Source organism: Cetorhinus maximus, chromosome 18 (assembly GCF_964194155.1).
Source record: "Cetorhinus maximus chromosome 18, sCetMax3.hap1.1, whole genome shotgun sequence".
Classification (NCBI taxonomy): Eukaryota; Metazoa; Chordata; class Chondrichthyes; order Lamniformes; family Cetorhinidae; genus Cetorhinus; species Cetorhinus maximus.
In genome coordinates, this window is record NC_135896.1 from 49,584,249 (window position 1) to 49,603,994 (window position 19,746).

Here is a 19,746-nt window from a genome sequence, read left to right on the forward strand (position 1 = left end):
AGAGCCAGACCATGAGCGAGAGAGCCGGGAGGAGAGACCCAGACAACCAGGATGACTCGCCAGACCTAGGGTTTATCACAGAAGTGTCTCCTATTTAGAAATGAGTGAGAGGCAATGCCATGCATGTCTGCACTTGTCCCAAGCTCTGGTACATCACACATGCCACATTCTTCATGAAGACCTGATGCCATGTGGAGTTGGAGGGTAACCCCTGCCAATGGCTTTGAAGGTGAATGCAGCCCTCAATTTCTTGGCCTCTGGTACTTTCCAAGGATCACCAGGACACCTGTGCGGCATCTCTCAGTCCTCAACACATTGATGCATATAGGAGGTCACAGATGCCCTTTACAGGTAGGCCCATCATTATGTCAGGTTTTCTCTGGACGAAGATAGCCAGGCTGCAAGATTCAATGGCTTCGCCTCCATCTCTGGCTTCCAAAGAGCACAGGGCGCAACAGACTACACCCATGTGGCTATACAGGCTTCACGGCAGCAGGCCCGAATGTTTATAAACCGCAAGGGCCATCATTCCACCAATGTACAACTGGTATGTGATCACCGGAAGCACATACTGCACATTTGTGCACAGCACCCTGGGAGTTGCCACGACTCCTACGTCCTGAGTCACTCCCGGGAGCTTGAGAGTTTCGAGGGCCCATTATGTCTGCAGGGATGGCTGCTTGGGGTAATGGGTACCAACTGAAACATTCACTGACTGATGACATCAGTGCGTCACCCTCAGAGTCGTTCCGAGGAGAGACACAACATTTCCCACAGCTCCAAATGTTCCCTTATAGAGCAGACCATAGGGCTTCTGAAGATGTGCTTCAGATGCTTGGACTGCTCAGGTGGATCACTCCAATACACTCCAATTCACTCCCGACAGGATTTCCCACATCATCACAGTGTGTTGTGCCCTTCACAATCTGGCAATGCAAAGAGGTGACCCCCTGCCAGGGGATGAACTGGAGGAGGATGAGAGCTCATTGGAGGATGAAGATCTGGAGGCCCAGGATCCTCAGGAGGCTGCTGAGGGTCAGTATGAGTGCGATCACGCCATGGAGGAAGGAAAACGTGGGAGATGTGCCCATGATACGTTAATCACTGACAGATTCCAGGAAAAGTAAAGTTAAGTGAGGGAATATGGCCACATCTCTCCTAGCCCTCAATGCCATTTTCTTTCAACTCAGGGGCATCCACCCACTTGCAGCGAGAATGAGTCCTGGATTCACACTTGCCCGTTCTGACCTGGTGAATCGCCAGGCCATGATCTTTGCTTTGGTCAGTGGGGCCCTGTGAGTGAGCTCACTCTGGGAACTGAGAGTCCACTTAGGAAGAAGAGCGATGCAAGAGAAGACTTGAAGCCTTTGCTGCCATCTAATGATGCAAACGCTGCTGTGACTGAGCTGTGGACATGCCCAGGGATCTCCTCCTCTCGTGTGTGTCTTTCCTTCTGCCGCTACCACTGAGGAGACACAGATGCCGCTAGAATAACAATGCTGATGAGCTGCCCTCACTCAATGGTGTTCCTTAAGGAAGGAGGGTTAGAAACACTTACATCACACACTTCCAATAAAGATGTAAACACATCTCCCTGACATCACACAAAGGGTGCAGAGACTAGTTCAACTGAGGTTGAGATCACAGGAATATGAATCTCACAGTGAGACACTATCACTGAGTGGGAGGAAGCTAAACCTCGAAATAAGAGGATTCCAAAGTATACATTCGCAATGCCTTCAGTTGACAGGAACATCCACATAACCATCAAATGTATTCATAAACGTGCAATTTATTTAAATGTATAGCACACCCCGACCCAAAAGTGACATCAATTTTTCTTAACTTTCCTAACTCTACCCCTACGCCTGGGTACAGCTCCAACAATCGCAGCAGAGGTGGAGGCAGCCTGCTGACTGCTACATCCTGATATCTGTGATGTCCTTGGCGGACATCCTCTGGTGGCCTGAGGCACACCTTTGAAGTGTCCTGAGAGGAGGACCCCGGGTGTCCAGCTGACGCTCATCATACCCGTGGGTGCCCAAGGGTCCCGCCCTGACTCCTGCAGGAGATGGTGCACCTGGAGGGAGGTCAAGGTGCCTTGTCCCCATATCGCCTACATCTTGAGGGTGCCCACCCGAGGTGTGTGGCCATGGAGCGCAGGGCCGAGCGCTAATCCAACAAGACCTGCTGGACTAAGGTCTCCATGGCAGTCGCCAGCCTTCTCATGGTGACCTCAAGACGCTCACATCTCGGAGCCACAACATCAGACAGAACACGGACAGACTCCTCCATCGTTCGCTCTAGTCTCTGTATGACAGCCAAATCTCTGCCTGATGTTCCACCGCCTGTCGTTGCATCTACAGCATTGATTTAGCAGCTGCTTCCAGGGGCTCACCATCTGACTCGGACTGAGTGGTTGGTTGGTCTCCAGTAGCCCTCCGAGTGGCCTGTCCCTGCCTCCGATTGCTGCGGGGACGTGTCAGTGAGGTGTTCTCCAGAGAGTGAGACCGAGCCTAATCTACAGCTGTGCCCCACCAACGTGTGTGTTTCTGAGCTGGTGGAGGGTGCGTGTGAGCGCCGTGACAGTTTTTCTGGAGCTTCCTCTTTGGACGTAGTCTGGGGGCTCGGACTGGTGCTCAACTGGCTTATGGGCTTCGATCTGCTGGTGCCTAGAAAATAGAAAATAGAATTTCAGTTAATGAGCAAGAGCCAGATAAGACTGTGTGTGACTCACTGTGATTGTCAGGATTTGATGAGGTGATGGAGCTATGATCCATACTAAGTTGCTGGGAGAGGCCGATCTCCCCTTCCCCACAGGAGCAATCCCTGTCCTCCCCAGCCAGCTCAGCTGCAGCCTCCTCGAACTCAGTGAGGGCAATGATGTCGGATGTCCCTCCCCCGGTCTGTGATCTCTCGCGCCTGTTGTGTGCCAGCTTGGCCTGTATGAAGAAAGAAAGGCATGTGATGAGAAGGGATGGAGCAGATGTTGGGTGAGATGCATGTTCCCTGTGTGTGGTGAGCCCTCCCCAGAAGGGTCAGAGGATGGAGTGTGAGCAACATGATAGATGGGATGGTGGTGATGTGAAAGTCTCGGTGAGAGAATGAGTGTTGATATGTTTTCGCCCCCTAATGGTTGTGTGAGAACCCTGAAGAGAGTAGCCGTTTAAGTGCATGATGCCATGATGAGAGTTTGATATTTGAGGGTGTTGAAGGATGACTTACCCTGGCAGAACAGATGAGATCATTCAACCTCTTCCTGCATTTTGTACACTGCGCTGACCTGCTCTGCGATGGCCTCCCAGCCCATTGAGGTGAAGCTGTTATGCTTCCTGCAACACCCCACATCACGCAGCAGGCCCTCCAGGCCTCCTGCAGCCATCCCTGGGATAGGGCGCATGCCTTTGTGCCTGCACCCCTCTGATCAAGGCCTGGAGGGCCTGGTGTGTGACACGGGATGCTGCCTTGATCTTCAGGCCCCCTGTTTTCCTCTTCTAGCTGTCAGACATCTCTGGTGGGCTGGGGAGAGTGAGATTGTGTTGGATTGGCCTTTAAAAATGGCGCCTGGACCTGCAAACCCGTCAGCTGACGGCAGCTGGGCGAATGAGCTTCCGATCCGCCAGGTCATTCGGACCGATGCGCATCTTTGCATAATTAATGAGCCTCCAAGTGCAGAACTGGGAACGGGTTCCCGCCATTCCGGGCAGCATGGTTGGCGCTGCCAAAACCACCCGCCACCACACTTAGCCTCACTTACGGAAAATTCTGCCCATTATCTTCGAAATTAAGTTCTTGAGATCTTGAAGCATCTTGAGATCCTGATAGCAAAAGGTTATAATTTGCTGTCTTAAGATTCATCAGCAACAACAACTCATATTTACATAGTGTTTTCAATGTAGAAAAACATTCAAAGGCACTTTGGAGGAAAAATCAAAAAAAATGGGCACTAAGCTAAAGAGAAAGATATTAACAGGAGCAACTGAAGGCTTTGTCAAAATGTAGCCTTTAAGGTGGGATTTAAAGGACAGCAGGATCGTGAAGGCAGAGGAATTTTTAAAAATAATTCCAGAGAGTGGGGCCTAGGTGAAGACAAGGGTGCTGCTTGAGTGGGGTTTTGTGTTGGATATGATAAGGAGAACAAAGTTTAAGAGGGTGGAAGATGGGAGGCCAGACAGAAGAACATTAGAATCGTCAAATCTGGGGATGACAAAAGTATAGATAAGAGTTGCAGCCACTAACGGTTTGAGATAGGGTTGGAGATGGATGTAACTTGCCTTTGTGATGTTACAGAGATGTAAGTGAGCTGCCTTTGTGATGGAGAGGTTGTAGGGTTGAGCCTTGGCCCAGTGTCAAATAGGATGAGTTGTGAAAAATCTGGTTCAGCCAGAGACAGTGGCCACATATGGGACAAAATCAATGGCAACAGTATGGACTTAGTGGCAGAGACTGAAGACAATAAGGCATCAAAGTCACAGCCACAGAGGGTGTCATCTGGGATTTTCTGGTGCTGCAGCAGGAGCAGAAACCTGATGGAGACATTCAAACAGTGAGATGTGGGAAATATTGTCATGAGGCTGGATTTTACGGCCCCTTGCCAGGTGTATTTTCAGCTGGGGGGGGGCAGGGGTACGTGAAATATGTTGCATTGCCAGCCCACCGTCTTCCCACCCACCCCAAACCTGGTCCCCATAATATGAAGGGTGGGTAAGATGCCCACCAGGCCTCCTGTCCTTAGGCCTATTGAGGGCCTTAAGTGGCCAATTATTGCCCACTTAAGGCCCTCAATCTGCCTCCACTATCATAATACAATGGGCAGTGGCAAATGGGTGAGGGTGGACATGTGTCTTTTTTACAACTTTGGTCAAAAGACAGGAAGGAGTGGGGCACATCATTCAGGGGGTACTCTATGCACATTGGGGCCACCCCACCAAGATGTTACCCCCTGCTTTGTGCTTTCCCGCCTGGTCTCCAAAACCTGCCCCCCAACCACCCCCCCACCCCCCCCCTCCCCACCCACCCCCACCACATCTGCCCACCCCATCACCCCCTCCCTAGGGTACCCGTTCCATCCCCACCCTAAAAGCCTGGATGTTACCTGGGTCTGGTGTTCATCTTTGATCTCTGTGAGCCTCCTGGCTGTCCCAGCAGCGCCCACTACTGAGTTCTGGTGCTGCTGGAACTACTAGAGCTGCCAGACAAGCTTCCAGATTGGCCAGTAGCTCTTGAGGGCAGGGATTCCTCCCAATGAGGAGTGGGAGTCTGACCCCAGCTTGTTTAGGCCACCGCCTCCTACGGGTGGCCTTTTATAAAGTCGCTCAGTTTGGAACTTTACGTCCAGGGGAAGGGGGTGAGAATATGCCCCATCCCTTTGTAAAATCCAGCTCCATGGGTTTGATATGTGGCAAAGCTTTCAATGACTTTGGAAAGGAAGAAGATATTGGAGCTGGGGCAATAGTTTGCAAGGACAGAGGGAACAAGGTAGGTATTTGAGAAGAGATGATGATTAACAGTTGAGCCAAACTTAGGGAGGACATGAGGAAAGATAGGAGAGAAAACAGAAAGTGTGATTGACTCAAGACTAGGGCAGAAAAACCCTGGGAGATAGTTTTTTAAAAATTATTTTTATTGGGATGTAGACATTGTTGGCTAGGCCAGCATTTGTTGCCCATCCCTAATTGCCCTTGGGAAGGTGGTGGTGAGCCACCTTCTTGAACTGCTGAGTTCATGTGATGCAGGTACACCCTGTTAGGAAGGGAGTTCCATGATTTGGATCCAGCGACAGTGAAAGAACAGAGTTATAGGGCTGAATTTTGCTGTCGGTGAGCAGGGAGCGAGGCCTGCTCGCCGACACGTAAAATGACACAGCATGACTTCGGGCAGAACCCCCGATGTCATCCCGCCCCACTTAAATCTTCAGGAAGGCGGGGGCGCAGCAAAATCAGCTGTGTGCCCGCCGGCCTGTCAATGGCCAATTGAGGCCATTGACAGGATCATTAAAACAATTAAACAACCTGCCCGTCCAACCTTAAGGTTGGCAAATAGAGAAAACATGAAACCTCATCCAGCGGTAGCCTTAATTGGCCCGCCCACGTAAAATGGCGGTGGGGCCCACTTCTCTGGCGGGGATCGGCTCCCCACCCGCCGGAGATTGGGTCGGGCCCGCCCGCCCGGAAGGCAGAAAATTCTGCCCATAGTTCCAAACCAGGATGGTGTGTAGCTTGGAGAGGAACATGCAGATGGTGGCATAAAACTAAGAAAGATGTTCATTACTATAGCATCTTTCACAACCAACAGATGTCTCAAAGCTCTTTACAGTCAATGGAAGTTCTTTTTGAAGTGCAGTCACTGTTGTAACAGGGGAAACGCAGCAGATAATTTGCACTCCACAAACTCCCACAAACAGCAATGAGATAATGACCCTATAATCTATTATTTGTGATGTTGATTGAGAGATGGATATTAGCCAAGACACAGGGGATAACTCCCCTGCTCTTCTTTGAAGAAGTGCCACAGGATCTTTTACATCCACCCTAGCAGGCAGATGGAGCCTCAGTTTAAGATCTCATCCAAAAGATGGCACCTCTGACAGTGCAGCACCACACTGGAGTGTCAGCCTTGATTTTTGTGCTCAATCCCTGGAGTGGGACTCGACCCCAGAACCTGGCAATTTAGAGGCAAGTGAGCTACCAACATGGCATGACATACAAATTTTCCAGATGTTATTTTTATTTGCCAGATGTTATTTTTATTTGCTGGTTTGTGCACCCTTTTACATTAATTCTGTTTTTGTTTTGATATGCTCTGCGTTTTTGCTTCCTCACCATAACTTTTAGCTGATATAAAGAATGCAGTTGTTATTTAAGGGCATTGATAGCAGTCAAATTAATATTTATTGTGTTGCTTTTCTTGGCCTTTTTATTCACATTGGCTGAACAACAAAATCCATCACGATAAGACTTTTCTAAGTTCTTCTCCTATATTTAAGTTATTCAAATCTACTCCTTTCTTTAGTTCTTCCCAGGCTACATGCAGCATTCCCCAATTACAAAAATAAGGATGTGACCTTTTCCCTTTTTAACTTTGGATTAGCTGCTAGGAGATACCTGACAGTAGCAATGAGTAACGTATCTCTAATGTTTTCTTCCCCCCGCTCTCTAGGAAAGTTCTTGGACTACATTTGGGGTCTCTTCTGATGGCAAGATTGAAATCAGAAACTTGCCATGTTGGAGTGGCAGTGGAAACCTGTAACAAGGTGCTGATGGCATAGGATATTAGAATATGAGAGACAGCTTCTATGTGACCAATCCTAGGTCACTTTCACTTCATGAAATATTTGCTGCAATATTAAAAGATTTGTACTTATTTAATTTTATGTAAATTTTGCATTAAGAAATGAACACAGTTACTGCCTCATGCACTTGTAACAATGTTTTGCCACTCCCCTCCTCTGCAAAATGAAAGGGTAATTTATCAGAAGCTCCACTTCCACCATGGAGACTCATTTTGACAGGATCACAGTTTGGAGAATTGGGTGCAGAGGTCATCTGCCCAATTTGTGGTCCTCCTGATTTTCTGATGATTCATTTTAATAACCTGAAAATTGAAAGTGCTACAAATTAGATAATATTGACCTCCATATGCAATTCTCCAATCTTCTCTCGTGTCAAGCAAGGCTTAGCGATGGAAGCAGAACCTCATAAAACTGACCTTATAGTTCAAGAGATATAGCTGAGGGCCAACCTCAGCAAACTAGTGTACTACTATGGCTTCCTCATTACCCACCTGTTATGGTAGGAGTGAATTAAACCACCCAATCACTGGTACAAATTTCTGTTGTGAACTGATATCCATTGGAGACAGAAATGTTCAGAACCTGCTTTACTAAGTGCCTTAACAACCACTTACTCTCAATTGTCTAGGATTGAGTTGAATTAGGTTTTAGAGTTGAAAGGATAGTGTTGCAATCTACAACTCCAGCCAGATCCCATATTTAGCAATTAAACAGATTATTAACACAAACACTAACTACTCATTTCATTTTCCTGGACTTTTCTCCAAACCACACCAACAAAGATTTAGTTGTTACCTGTTTGCAGTTCTAATTAGTTTATTTCTAATTTAATTAAGAAGCAATATTTCCTGGCAGTTTGGTTATTCCATTTCCACATCAGCTCAGATTCACTGATGCTGAATTGATTAATTTAATATTGGAAAAGAATGCTGGAAATATAATATTTTAGGTACTTTGTTAATCCTCAATTAATTGGATACCTTGAGGAGAAACTGAAAAAGGTAAAGGGATTTAGTTTGTGTAGAAACTTAAATGATATATCAAGGGACAGTTCAGACTTGATGACTATCTCAGTTACCATAGTGTAACTGCCATTGCAGCAATTGGATTAACCCTTTGAGTACTGCCTTTGTAGTTTTCATAATCTCAATGTTTTCCTATTGATTCCTGGATCATATTGTATTACGTAAATAAAAGCTATTGAAAGCTTTTTGTGAAAGATCTGCATGGGGGTAAGCACTTCAGGTTAGATCACTCTTCTCTGAGATCTTGCTTTAAATCCAATTCATACTTCACAGTGCCAAACTAGAATGTCTTTTGGGTACTTTCAATCTCCCATTGAATACATGACCACAAAACAGAAGATGCTCATAATTCATATTTAAAGATTATATTTAAACAATTATATTTATATAATATCAGTCACATCCTGTGGACATCCCAAAGAGCCTTATAACCAAATATTTATTTTTCTAATCTAGTCACTGTTATGTAGGCAAACAGTGCAGCCAATCACATGCACAGGAAGGCCCCATAATAACCAAATGATTGAACAGATAGCACAAAGCAGAATACTGGAGCTGCTGGGAATCTGAAATAAAAACAGGGATGCTGGAAATACTCAGCAGCTCAGGCAACATCTCTGGAGAGAGAAACAGAGTTCATGTTTCAGGTAGCTAACCTTTTCAGGACTTCTGAGGAAAGCTTGTCAACCTGAACTGTTCACTTTGCTTCTCCCTCTACGGATGTTGCCTGACCTGCTGAGTATTTCTAGCATTTTCTGATTGAACAGATAACATTTTAGTGGTACGGTCGACAGGGGGATAATAATACTGGGAGAACACCTTGTTCCTCTTCACATAGTGCCACTGGATCTAGTTTGCATGCCTCATCTTGTCCCATTTAACCTCTCCTCTGAAAGACAGCACTTTTGATAATACAGCATTCCCCCAGTACAGCACTGTGCTCAAGCCTATACCACAGTTTGAGCTCACAGCCTTCTGACTCAGAGCCAAACAGATACTTAAACGCATTAATTAGTCAATCTCCCTGTGAGTGAATGTAAATGATGGTGGAGGATCATTGCACTAATAAAGTAGGCAGCACTCTTTTGGTGTTTAAGACTCTTGAGGCTACCATGTAATAGAAATGAAAAAATCTTTGGTACTGACAAACTCTGGTTTTGAGCATAAATGTCACCAAAATTAATGGAGAAGTGTTTTACTTTGTAGAATAGTTTGAGTAAATAAAAAGTAACACAAAAACAAACTTTTATTACTTTGAAAAAAATTGCATCTTGTTTTTTGGAGTCCTCTGGCTTAATTGGTCTCAGTTTGTCAATGACAAGAAAGCTCTGTATTTGTGCCCCATTTAGAAAGTAATTATATGTATTAATAGTTGAACACCAGTCTTGGAGAAGTGTGAATGAAAAGGTGTGGTCCATGCATGACAGATAATAAACCATTCGATGTTCTTACACCTGCCAGGGCTTGATGTAATCTCTGTTATCACTAAGGTATTGAAGGGTCTACTTAAATCAGAGTAATTATCTTCTGATTGTAACATAGGTGTAAAACGCAATCCCTCATGCAATTAAGACACAATTAACAGATTTATTGTTTGTCTACAAGATTATGTTACTGATTTCTTCTCCGCCGATGCTGCCAGACTTGCTGAGTTTTTCCAGGTAATTCTGTTTTTGTTATGTTATATACATGTTTAAAACATTTATTTTTAAGGGGACCTGCCCCTAATTTAGTAGGAGATTTTGTGGTGCTGTGGTAGCATCCCTACCTCTGGGCTTGAAGCTCTGGGTTCAAGTTTCATTTTAAGAGAGTGGGCAAAAACTTGGCAGATAGAATAAAGTGTAAGGTTATGCATTTTGGCAGGAAGAATAGAGGAGCTGAATATTATTAAATAGAGAAAGACTGCAGAAAGCTACAGCACAGAGGGATTTGGGAGTCCTCTTGCATGAATCCCAAAAAGCTGACATACAAGTTCAGCAGGTATTGGGAAGGCAAATGAAATGTTGACCTTTATTTCAAAGGGAATAGAGTATAAAAATAGGGAGGCCTTTTTAAAATTATACAAGGCACTAGTTAGATCAGACCTAGAATACTGTGAACAGTTTTGTCCCCTTATCTAAGGAAAGATATACTGGCATTGGAGGCAGTCCAGAGAAGGTTCACTAGGTTGATCCTGGGTATGGAGGGATTTTCTTATGAGGAGAGGTTGAGTAGGTTGGGCCTGTACTCATTGGAGTTTAGAAGAATGAGAGGGAAGCTATACCAAATGTCTTTATAACCACCTTTTCTACCTGTCTGGCTACTTTCAGGGAACTGCGGATCTCTGTTCCTCTACAATTCTCAGTATCTTACCATGTATTGTGTATTCCCTTGCCTTGTTCGTCCTCTCCAAATGCATTACCTCACACTCCAGATTGAATTTCATTTGCCATTTTCGGTCCACCCAACCAATGCATTTATAAGTTCCTGCAGAATACAGCTTTCTTCCATACTATCAGCCAAAAGGCCAATTTTCATAACATCTGCCAACTTCTTAATCAGGTCCCTGATATCTAAGCCTAAGGGTGGAATTTTCCACCCCCATTGGTGTTGGGCATCATGGCGGGCATGAGCAGACAATATGGTGGGAATGCCAAGAATTGGTTTCACGCTGTTGTGAAACCAGCTTGTGATCGTCTGTTCCACCCCTCAATGGCTGGCCGCATGTCCCGACGCTGCACATTAGGAATATGATTTTAATACATCTGCAACTAATTATAAGCCCTGAATCATCTCCCGCATCAAATTTACCATCCATGTTGGCGGGAAAATACACCGGTGGAGAACACGTCTTGACAAGTGTGATGTGCAGAAGTCGGGACTTACCGTCTGGGCCTTGCTCACATCGCGGACGTCAAGACGCAGAAGATGCTGGAGCCCAACAGCTACCGGACTCTGGAAGAACATGTGCATCGCATGCTGGTTGGATTTAAATAGACATGGCTCCACCGCGAAGCAGCTCACAGGAGGTGAAAGGTCACCGGTGAGGGTCTGTTTCAGTCCCTGGAGTATCCAGTATCTTGGCCATGGGCTGCTATGGAAGATCGTCGAGGGTGGGGAGAGGAAGGGCCAGCTGTGAGTGGGAGAGGAAGGTGCACCAGTGGGGGTGGGGGAGGAAAGTCGAGGTTTGACTGGGAGAGGAAGGTCTACAGGGTTGGGGGAGTGGTGATGAGGTTGGGGGGGAAATAATGGTGTCAGGGGGTGGTGAGGTTGGCAGGGGTGGAACAATGGTGTTGGGGTGAGTTTGGGAGGGGTGAGATAGTATGGGGGAGGAGGGTGTAATGGGGGAGAATGCGGCACCTGAGGAGTTAGGTGTAAGGGGGAGGAAGGTGAAAGGGAAGGAGCTCGGAGGGGGGAAGGAGTTCAGGGGAGGAAAGAGTAAGGGGGAAGGAAGGAGTAAGGGAGGGGATGTCCAGGTGAATGCGCAAGGGAGGGTCAGTAGAGTGGATGACTGCCTTCTGGGCAGCAAAAACAAGGGTGGGTGTGGTAGGAGGGAATGGTGAGAATGAGAGAGGGCAGAATGAGCCAGTAGGGGGAACAGGTGAAGGTGTGACGGTAGAGGTAGAAGGGATGGCGAGGGTGGTTGGTGGGGACTTGGAGACAGACACGGACCCAGGGGGTGGGAAGGAGGAGGTCAGGGAAGTCAACATGGGTGGGGGTGGGATTCTCAGGAAGAGAGGGAACGGGCACATTCACCTGGACATCCCAGAAAGAAAAGGATTCTGGCTGGTAGGTGACAGTGGGGAGATGGATGGTGATGCCGGGGAGTCAACAGTGATGGGGGCAAGGACATGGGTGAGTGGGGGAGGGGAAAGGATGAGGGAGCTGAAGATGAACTTCACCAGCTCGATGCTTCTAAAATTGAAAGTGAAAGGAGACTCGTGTTGGGTGGGAACAGGTGCTTCACAGGAGTGTGATCAGTGGGTGGGCGGAGATCCAGGTCAGCTCTGATGGACAACTGAGAGAGAGCTCCAGCAGACAGCATTGAAAATGTTTGGGACATTAAGATGAGTGTGATGGAGAAAGGATCCGCGTACGTGGGAGAGTGCTTGCACAGGGCTCCAAAAGGCCCTGCCTCACACACATTTCTCCCTTTAGAATCTCTCCTGGTCTGCTGTGTGCAGCTAAACTGTTAGTGGGGGATTGCAGGGGGAGGACTTGCGAAGCCTGAAAATTAAGCTGAAAAACACCATTACACGTTATTCAGTGAAAGTGAATATGTTTACCGATAACAAAGTGACAAAATGTGTTCACCCGTGCAACCACTTGTGATCAGAAATTCTTAACTTTTCTAGTTCAATCACTTCTTCTAGGTGCTGCCCTGACATCCGCAGCAGGGGTGGAGACAGCCTGTGCAATGGTTGGCCCTGTTACCTCTGATGACTTCAGCTTCCATCCTATGGAGAGTCAAGGCCTTGGGGCCCCGGCTTGCTTTGGCTGTCCTCCTGTGGTTCAGCGGCTCCCTCTGCAGTGACAGAGGACTAGGTTGAGGGGATCACAGGCAAAGGGCACTCGGAGGGAGAGGGGAGCCTCTGAGATTTCTGAGTGGATGACCCAGGGGTATCCAGCTGCTGCTCCTCCTCCCTTTGGGTGCCTGAGGGCCCTAGTCTGACTCCTTGAGAAGGAGGAGCACCTGGAGGGTTGTCGAGGTGCCCCACTTCCCTCTCATGTTGCCACTGCAGGAGCTCATCCATGGCACGCATGTCTGCATTCTGCTGGACCAGGGTCTTCATGCCATCTTTCCCATGGACACCTCTATACGATAAAATGTGGGCACCACTTCATCAGAGAACATGGGATGTACTCCTCCGACTCACGTGCCACTCTGTGAAGGCTCCCAGCAGCTCTGCGTGATGTTCCCCCGCCTTCTGCTGACTCTCCACGATGCGTCAGAAGGTCCAATCCAGAGGCTAATCATCTGGTTCAGACCCCACAGATGTCTCTTCCCCAGCCGCCTTCCAATTGCTGGGGAGCTCGGCTGAACCTGCCTTCTCCTGCTGTGGACACATATCCGTGCAGTGACCACCAGATTGTGAACCCGAGCCTGCTCTAGATCTAAGTCCCGCCGAGGTGTGTGTCTCTGCACTGGTGGAGGGTGTGGGCATGCACTGTGATGGGTCTTCCCGGCTGCTTATTTCCAACTCTTCAATGGAGGAGGTGTCCTCTTGGCTGGAGGTGAGATCCTGGATGGAGCTGAGGGACTGGCTGGCTGAGGGTGTTGGTCACTTGGCAGAGCTCCCTGTGAACCAAAGTAGAGTTGATTAGTGCATGGCAACAAAGTCAAAAGCATGAGGGAACACTCACAGTTTCATTGAGAGAAGGATGATATGGTGCAAGTTCCTCAAGTGGGTGTTCGCCACCAACTTTACCATCACTGCAGGCAGGGTCCATGTCCTCACCAGTCAGTGCGATGGCACACTCCTCAAAGTGAGTGAGGGGCCTAATGTGGGCCACTCCACCCCCTGTCTGGGACCTCTCCCTGCTGTTGTGAGCCAGCTTCTCCTGCATGAAAACAGATGGAGAGAGTGTGAGCAGGACACATGGCACTGCATGGAATGTTTGTGTGATGAGCGGAGCCATGGTCAGGATGAGGACCCGAGCTCCAGAAGATACAAGCCTGAAGGAGATGTGAGGGTGTGTGTGAGAGTGAGTGGTGTTGTCCCTTGAGGTGTGAGATCCCTGTGGATGTGTGAATGGGTTTGTGAGTGTGTGAGTTGAGAGTGATGAGAAGAGTGACTTACCCTAGCAGAATGGATGAGACCTTTCATCCATTCTGCACTGGGTGGTTGTCCTCTTTTACAGGGTGTTGGCGCTGACCACTGCTTCCACCACCTCCCGTGCTGGACTGATGATTTTGCTTGCTGGCCTTCGCCCAAAGAAGGGCTAGAGGACATTGTGTTGGGCCTCCACTGCGTCCACTAGGTGCTCAAGAGAGGCGTCGCTAAATCTGGAGGCAACATGTTTCCTCCATTTGTTAGCCATCAGTTTGCAGCAGCTTCCTATCCCTTGAAGAGTGCTAGCTCTTTGCAGGGGAGCCGTTAAATATGGCAGCTGGTTTACTGAAGGTGATGGTGGGATGGGCGAATGAGAAGACACCCTGCCAGCAACCTGGTGCATTTCCCATGAAAGCATGATTAATGAGGTGGGATTGGGGTGTTTGGTGTGAAAACCGCCATTACGGCCAGCGGGTAAAATGACCTTTTTCCCACTCACTACCACAATTAGTGCAAATCTGGGACGATTCCACCCTAGACCTTTGATAAATACCATGGACAGCACCTCCCTCCCAGTACTAAGCCTTATGGGGTCCCATACCAAAACAGTCCTCCAGTCACAAAAACACTCTTCAACTATAACCCCTTGCTGCCACTGAGCCAATTTTGGATAAAGCTTGCCACTTCCCTTTAGATTCCATGAGCTTTTCATTTTCCGACCAGTGTGCCAATGTGGGACCTCATCAAAAGCCTTGTTAAAATCCATGTAGGCTAGAAAATGTGCTACTCTCATCGACCCTTCTTGTTATGTCCTCAATCACGTTAGTTAGGCACGACTTTCCCTTAACAAATGCATGCTGACTGTCTTTCCAAAGTGATGATTAATACAGTCCTTCAGAATTCTTTCCAACAATTTTCCCACCACTGAGGTTAGACCATAATTCTTGAGCCTATCCTTTCCTTCATTTTTAAGCAACAGCACAATGTTAGCAGTCCTCCAGTCATCCGGCACCATGCCTGTCGTTAGAGAAGATTGGAAAATGATGGTCAGAGCCTCTGTAATTTCCTTCCTTGCTTCTCTTAGCAGCCTGGAATACATTTTATCCTGGTGTGGCGATTTATCCACTTTCTAAGATGGTAAACCGCTTCACATTTCCTCTCATTACGTTTATGCTATCAAATATTTGAAACTGCTCCACTTAAATTTCAATGTCTGCATTGTTCCACTCTTGTGAAGAGATGCAAAGTATTCATGAAGAAACAGGCCCACAGCTTCCCATCCACACACAAGTTACCTTTTTGGTTTCAAGTTGGTCCTGCTCTTTCCTAAGTTATCCTCTTACTCTTTCTGTATTTCTAAAACACTTGTGTTTTCCTTGATTTTACTTGACAATATCTCTTCATGCCCTCTCTTTGCTCTCCTAATTTCTTTTTTAATTTCATCCTGCATTTTCTATACACCTCTTGGCTTTTTGCACTATTGAGCTCCGGGCATCTGACATAAGCTGTCTTTTCTTGCCTTATCCTACTCTGTGTGCTTTTTGATATCCAGTGGGCTCGAGATTTTGGAATCCTCCTCTTCTTCTTTGTGAGAGCACATTTGTTCTGAAAACGCTCCAACTCCCATTACCTCCCATTGCTTGAACACTGATTTACCTTCAAGTAACTGTTTCCAGTTCACTTTTGTCAATTCAACTTTGAGGTAAAGTTCAAATTTAAAGCCCAAATTTATCTTTGATTTAACAATTACATTGATATATTAACCAACTGTTGAGTTCAGTGCTTTTTAAAAATGTACATAAATACACTGTGCTTTTATTCACAACATTTAAAAAATAACTTTTTTCCAAATCCTTTCTGAATCTTCCTGATGCATAGTGAGCAGTTTTCTGGGTCAAACAAGACACCAAGGTTCCATATTGTTATCGTCCCAGACCAGACCCCAATTTTTGTTATGATCCAGTTAGGGACCAGTAACCCTTTTTTTAAAAGTAAATGGAATTTAAAATCCCAGTTTTAAACGTAAAGACGAATTTTCACTATGCAGGACTCAACGAAGCAAACAGTCAATACTCTATCTTATATTCTAACACAGAATTAACATGAGGTAAACATGAATTAGCAGGCCAAACTGTGGCCAAACACACCACAAGCTGCAGATTGAATGGCAAACACAACCAAGACAAATTCCACAAATTTCCTCAGCAACGCACCCACACATCAGCGATCATTGAGAGTCACAAAATCCTTAAACTCCTGTCTTCCTCATGACAGATTTCAGCTCCTCTCTTTCGACAATCTAGCCACTGATTTTTTAAAAATTCATTCATGGGACGTGGGCTTCGCTGGCTGGGCCAGCATTTATTGCTCATCCCTAGTTGCCCTTGAGAAGGTGGTGGTGAGCTGCCTTCTTGAACCACTGCAGCCCATGTGGCATAGGTACACCCACAGTGCTGTTAGGAAGGGAGTTCCAGGATTTTGACCCAGTGACAGTGAACAAACGGCAATATATTTCCAAATCAGGATGGTGAGTGACTTGGAGGAGACTTCCAGTTGGTGGTGTTCCCATCTATCTGCTGCCCTTGTCCTTCTAGATGGTAGTTGTCGTGGGTTTGGAAGGTGCTGTCGAAGGAGCCTTGGTGAATTCCTGCAGCGCGTCTTGTAGATGGTACACGCTGCTGCTACTGTGCGTCGGCGGTGGAGGGAGTGAATGTTTGTGGATGGGGTGTCAATCAAGCGGACTGCTTTGTCCTGGACGGTGTCCAGCTTCTTCAGCATTGTGGGAGCTTCACTCATCCAGGCAAGTGGGGAATATTCCATTACACTCCTGACTTGTGCCTTGTTGATGGTGGACTGGCTCTGGGGAGTCAGGAGGTGAGGTCCTCGTCGCATGATTCCTAGCCACTGACCTGCTCTTGTAGCCACAGTATTTATATGACTAGTCCAGTTCAGTTTCTGGTCAATGGTAACCCTCAGGATGTTGACAGTGGAGGATTCAGTGATGGTAATGCCATTGAACATCAAGGGGCGATGGTTGAATTCTCTCTTGTTGGAGATGGTCATTGCCTGGCACTTGTGTGGTGCGAATGTTACTTGCCACTTGTCAGCCCAAGCCTGGATATTGTCCAGGTCTTGCTGCATTTGGACATGGACTGTTTCAGTATCTGAGGAGTCGCAAATGGTGCTGAACATTGTGCAATCATCAGTGAACATCCCCACTTCTGACCTTATGATGGTAGGAAGGCAATTGATAAAGCAGCTGAAGATAGTTGGGCCTAGGACACTATCCTGAGGAACTGATGTCCTGCAGCTGAGATGACTGATCTCCAACAACGACAACCATCTTCCTTTGTGCTAGGTATGACTCCAACCAGCGGAGAGTTTTCCCCCAATTCCCATTGACTCTAGTTTTGCTAGGGCTCCTTGCAACAATCTGTCAAATGCTGTCTTGATGTCAAGGGCAGTCATTCTCACCTCACCTTGGGAATTCAGCTCTTTTGTCCATGTTTGAACCAAGGTTGTAATGAGGTCAGGAGCTGAGATGCTCTGGTGAAACGCAAACTGGGCTTCAGTGAACAGGTTATTACTAAGCAAGTGCTGCTTGATAGCACTGTTGATGACCCCCTTCCATTACTTTACTGATGATTGAGAGTAGACTGATGGGGTGGTAATTGGCCTGGTTGGATTTGTCCTACTTTTTGTGTACAGGACATACCTGGGCAATTTTCCACATAGCCGGGTAGATGTCAGTATTGTAGTTGTACTGGAGCAGCGTGCCCAGGGCACAGCAAGTTCTGGAGCATAAGTACTATTGCCGGAATATTGTTAGGGCCCATAGCATTTGTAATATCCGTTGGTTGTGGGATCACTTAGCTCTGTCTATCACTTGCTGCTTATGCTGTTTGGCACACAAGTAGTACTGTTTTATAGCTTCACCAGGTTGACACCTCATTTTTAGGTGCAGGTGCTGGTGCCTGGTGCTGCTCCTGGCATGCCCTCCTGCACTCTTCATTGAACCAGGGTTGATCCCCTGATTTGATGGTAATGTCCGTGTGGGGGATATGCCGGGCCATGAGTTTACAGATTGTGTTTTGAGTATAATTCTGCTGCTGCTGATGGCCCACAGTGCCTCGTGGATGTCCAGTCTTGAGTTACTCGATCTGTTCACAATCTATCCCATTTAGCACGGTGGTAGTGCCAGAAAACACGATGGAGGGTATCCCCAACGTGAAGGCGGGACTTCGTCTCCACAGTTACTGTGCAGTGGTCATTCCTACTAATACTGTCATGGACAGATGCATCTGCGGCAGGCAGGTTGGTGAGGATGAGGTCAAGTATATTTTTCCCTCTTGTTGGTTCCCTCACCACCTGACACCACCACTAGCAGCTATGTCCTTTAGGGCTCGGCCAGCTCGGTCAGTAGTGGTGCTACCGAGCCACCCTTGGTGATGGACATTCCCTCAATGGATGCTCCAACTCGGACTGTATCAATGACTGCTCACCTCCCAATTGCTCAATCTCTTCTTGCAAGTCTGCATCCCACTGGATTCAAGTGTCTGCTCCCCCATATCCAATCCCTGGCATGATCCCAGCTATTTAGCTGCTCTGAGCAGAACACCACTGGTCCTGGGCTTCCCAGAGCCCCAATTCTCAGCTGCACTGAGAGAATACTGCTCCTGGGGTTTCCACAAGCCCCAGCCTCCCCAGCTGCACCAAACAATTACTGCTCCTGGGCCTCTCCATGAGCCCCAACAGCCGGAAGCAGCACTTCAGCTGCATAGAGCTGGCAACCTTCCACTGGCTCTCCAGCGCTGGACTGAAAAACTGCCCTGTCAAATTTTACAGAAGAATCAGCCCCTGTTCTGAGGTGGGGTCGAATATACCAACTTTGGTACATTCTGTATTTTAAATATTACAGACTCCTGTCTACCAAATGTCACCCCCACGGGTACTAACTTATAATGGCTCCACAACAAAAACACAGAGACAAAAATTGAATTCCCTCACAACATAATTTCGCTGAGCCTGAGTAAATGATCAAGGAAGGGGTGGAGTGAGCGACAAGGACATATACTTTGTGAAAGGGGCTGAAAACTATGGCTCAGGTCTTCTCAATAATCAGCAAAAGTGTTAATGTTGGACAAGCAATCTGACAGCACTGAAATAGTGGTGGGGTGAAAGGGTGGAAAAATAGAACCAGGTATCATCCTTTTACTTTGGGAAACTGGTCCTTTGTCTTCAAAACATGCCATTGGGCTGCAGCGTATTGATGTGAAAGAAGAGGGGTCATGAATATATCCTTGGCGATTCCAGGGACGGGAAAGAAACCCGAGCCATTCCCAGAGGTATACTAATTGCTTGAGAAGCCGCCATTACAGCCGGTGGGTAAAATGTTGCTTTTCCCGCCCACTACCACACTTAGTGCAAATCTGGGATGATTTTACCAGTGCCGTCAAAGCTTTTCATCTTGCACTCATCAGTACAGGTACGCAAGAATGTCAATAGTAAAGGGAACAACAATTTATACTGGATGTGAGGAGAGTGTTGATTGGTTGGCCAAGTGGAATCTGATTGGTAGAGGGGTTGCCATGGAGAATGCACTAGGGAACAGTAAACTGCCAAGACAAAAACAAAAGTAGCTGGGAAAACTCAGCAGGGCTGACAGCATCTGCGGAAA